The sequence below is a fragment of the Siphateles boraxobius genome, unplaced genomic scaffold, assembly GCF_051911475.1.
Source record: "Siphateles boraxobius isolate OS27281-9 unplaced genomic scaffold, OSU_SipBor_1 25, whole genome shotgun sequence".
NCBI lineage: Eukaryota > Metazoa > Chordata > Actinopteri > Cypriniformes > Leuciscidae > Siphateles > Siphateles boraxobius.
In genome coordinates this window covers 24,278,334-24,281,729 of record NW_027508866.1, presented here as the reverse complement: position 1 = coordinate 24,281,729, position 3,396 = coordinate 24,278,334, and the positions used below count along the sequence as shown (strand labels likewise).

Below are 3,396 nucleotides of genomic sequence, written 5' to 3'. Positions count from 1 at the left end.
AGGAAGACAATAACACACATAACTAGTTATAGGAAATGCATATGGACATTATTTTATCAATATTCTTAAAACCTTCTCAGGTATTTTCATGATAATAAAGTATATTAATAATAATGATTATGATGTTCGACTGGTGTTGCTTTTTCAAATGCACGTTAAAAATGACTCAAAATCGAACTGCTTTTACATAGAGCAGCATTTCCTACTGATCAGAATCGTGAAAACACTCCAATAAGAAACAATCGTGCACAAAACACACACAGATGCATGCACAGAACTCAACACTCACACACCAGCCAAACTCCTAAGGGTGTTTTAACTTTAGCTGACTGGCATATCAATTTGTAAATCATTTTTAATACATTTAATCAAATAAATTCTTATCTTTAGGTCCATGGACCTAATGATGCCACAAGTCACCAGTTTGGAAGGATGATCATGGAAAGGCTGCTATCCAAACTGCAGGTTACAATGAGTCGCCTACCCCTAGATTTAGATTATTTGCAGTTTTTATGCGGTCATGAGCTTCTCTTCATTTCATCAGTCTATGATCAAATTTCAGTCCCAGAGGAACTCCTTGGCGAACTGTCAACCTTGAAAAACACAGTGGATAGGCATATTGACAATAACAATGAACCTATTACTGCCCTTGAAGTGGAATTTGGAGTTAATGGGCCCCCAAAGTTTATCATCTCCAGAGAACATCTTCAGTACCTAGTTAATATGCAGCTATCTGTTACATGTATTGCCGAGCTTCTTGGTTTGTCAACAAGGACAATCAAACGTCGCCTCACTGAGTAGGCATTTCTCTAAAGGACACCTACAGTAAAATCACAGATGAAGAACTTGACAACCTAGTGAAATCAATCAAAGCTAAAAGTCCACACCTAGGCCATAGAATGGTGAAGGGACACTTACAAGCCTTGGATCATCGTGTGCCATGGACAAGAGTTTGGGATTCCATGCATCGAGTGGACTCTGCTGGAATACTAGCAAGAATTACACAATTGAGATGTGTAGTCAGAAGGACTTATTCCGTCAAGGGCCCTCTTCATCTTGTTCACGTAGACACAAACCATAAGCTGATAAGGTATGTCATGCGTTTCAAGCCATTGATGTAATGCTACTGATAAAAGTATATGTGACCCTTTCTGTGAAAATATCTGTAATGAGTCTTTCTGTAAAAAGTCATTATTTGTGAGTTTCTGTGTTTTCTACTTGTATTTAAATTCTTTTAAAATGTACGAAGGAATATAAGTAATGCCCAAGATTTTTTTGACATTTGATATTTTTAATCCTTAAAAATGACTTTTATTATGCAAGTTTCTCTACAGTTTACATACGCATTTCAACTGGTAATAACAGATTATCTTTTATCAGATATGGCCTTGTGATATTCGTTGCCATTGATGGGTACTCCAGAAAGGTATTTTTCTCTTTAATGCATTGTTGGTCTAGAAATTTTGTACAAATCAAATTCCTGATGGAATGCATAAGTCTAACTTTACTTTATGTCTCTCAGATCATGTTCCTTGGAGCTGCAACTGATAACAAGGCATCCACTGGCCTCGGTTTTTTTCCTCTAGTCGGTGGAGAGACATGGATTTCCATTGAGGTAAGACAACTTACATCATGAGTGTGTATGAATGCTTTGCTCCAGTAATGATTGCTTCTTTTGTGAACGTCACTTTGGATAAAAGCGTAAGATAAATGTAAATGAATCCCTGCTTGTTTAAACACTGTTAGGTTTCTTTTCTAAAATACCTTGTCATATTTAATTTTTTGCATTTAGAGTTCGAGGAGACCAAGGCGTTGAGAATGTAGAGATTGGCAGATGTATGTTTTCTGTGCGAGGTTGTGGCAGGGGAAGCTACATCTCAGGAAAAAGCGTGCATAACCAGCGGTAAGTAGCAATATAAACTAGAAAAAAAAGTTTGTCGAGACAAACTTTAAGTTGACTTGTGAAAGTTTGGACCAGAAAGTTTAAAGAAGTTTAAAGTAGTTTGAAGTTTAAAGTAGTTTGAAGTTTAAAGTAGTGTATAGTTTAAAGTAGTTTGAAGTTTAAAGTAGTGTATAGTTTAAAGTAGTTTAAAGTTTAAATTAGTTTAAAGTTTAAAGTAGTTTAAAGTTTTAAATAGTGTAAAGTAGTTTATCGTTTAAAGTAGTTTATCGTTTAAAGTAGTTTATCGTTTAAATTAGTTTATCGTTTAAAGCAGTTTAAAGTTTAAAGTAGTTTAAAGTTTTAAATAGTTTAAAGTAGTTTATCGTTTAAAGTAGTTTATCGTTTAAAGTAGTTTATCGTTTAATGTAGTTTATCGTTTAAAGTAGTTTAAAGTTTAAAGTAGTTTAAAGTTTAAAGTAGTTTAAAGTTTTAAATAGTTTAAAGTAGTTTATAGTTTAAAGTAGTTTATAGTTTAAAGTAGTTTGAAGTTTAAATTAGTTTGAAGTTTAAAGTAGTTTAAAGGTTTAAATAGTTTAAAGTAGTTTATCGTTTGAAGTAGTTTATAAGCTTGATATGAATTTTAAAGTGTTCTGTTTCTAAGAATGATGATTTGTTAAACATTGCACACTGTTTTTTCTTCCATTTTTAGCATTGAGTGCCTTTGGCGTGACATATGGATGGCAGTTACAAACATCTATTATGATCTTTTGCACAGCCTTGAAGAGGAAGGATTTCTAGAGCCAACCAACATCCTTCTCCTCTTTTGTTGTCACTTTGTGTTCCTGCCTCGTCTCCAGGCCAGCCTCGACTCCTTTACCAGCGGGTGGAATAACCATCCTCTCCGCACAGAGCGTAATCGAAGCCCAGACCAGTTGTGGGAAATTGGACTCCTGCAAAACCCTGTCACTCCTCCTCCAGTCCTATCTGAGGTATTTTAAGAATTTGTGTCTTTTAAAGTATGTAATGTTTTCATGCAAGATATTGCCCCAATGTCAATAAACTATTACCAACTTTTAACAGATTGCACAAGGCGACGACTCTGACTGGACACAGACGGTATCTCTGACCAGCCGTGGACAGGAATTGTAGTTCCTCCAGTCGAATGCCCCTTAACTGAAGAACTTAAGGCCCAAATTCAAACTTTTTTTAACCCAACCTCACACTCTCAAAACTATGGAAGAGACAAGTATTTAGAAGTTTTAAAATTTGTGCTGCTTCATTCTTAATTGACACTAAATCAATCATTTAAGTGACCAAATGATCCATTTAGAAGCAAACTAAAATCCAATTCAATAAAAAACAAACTTAAGTTGACATTGCATGCTTGTTTTATTTCTGTATTGGCTATATTTAAAGCAGAAAAACAGTTGCATAACAACTTGTGTTCTCTTAACACATGCATTAAGATATAAAATTTTACAATATGTAACATGTTGTGTTCTCTACACATACAC

General features: G+C 34.6%; 1 long non-coding RNA gene across 1 annotated transcript; it reads left to right on the top strand.

The window, feature by feature from the left end:
• The first annotated feature begins 856 nt into the window (after positions 1-856).
• On the top strand, positions 857-2,992 carry LOC143749570 (uncharacterized). The gene is made up of 6 exons (XR_013207031.1): positions 857-1,090; positions 1,381-1,426; positions 1,523-1,615; positions 1,793-1,903; positions 2,592-2,871; positions 2,963-2,992. It is a non-coding gene; the product is annotated as an uncharacterized LOC143749570 (long non-coding RNA).
• Positions 2,993-3,396: the final 404 nt, after the last annotated feature.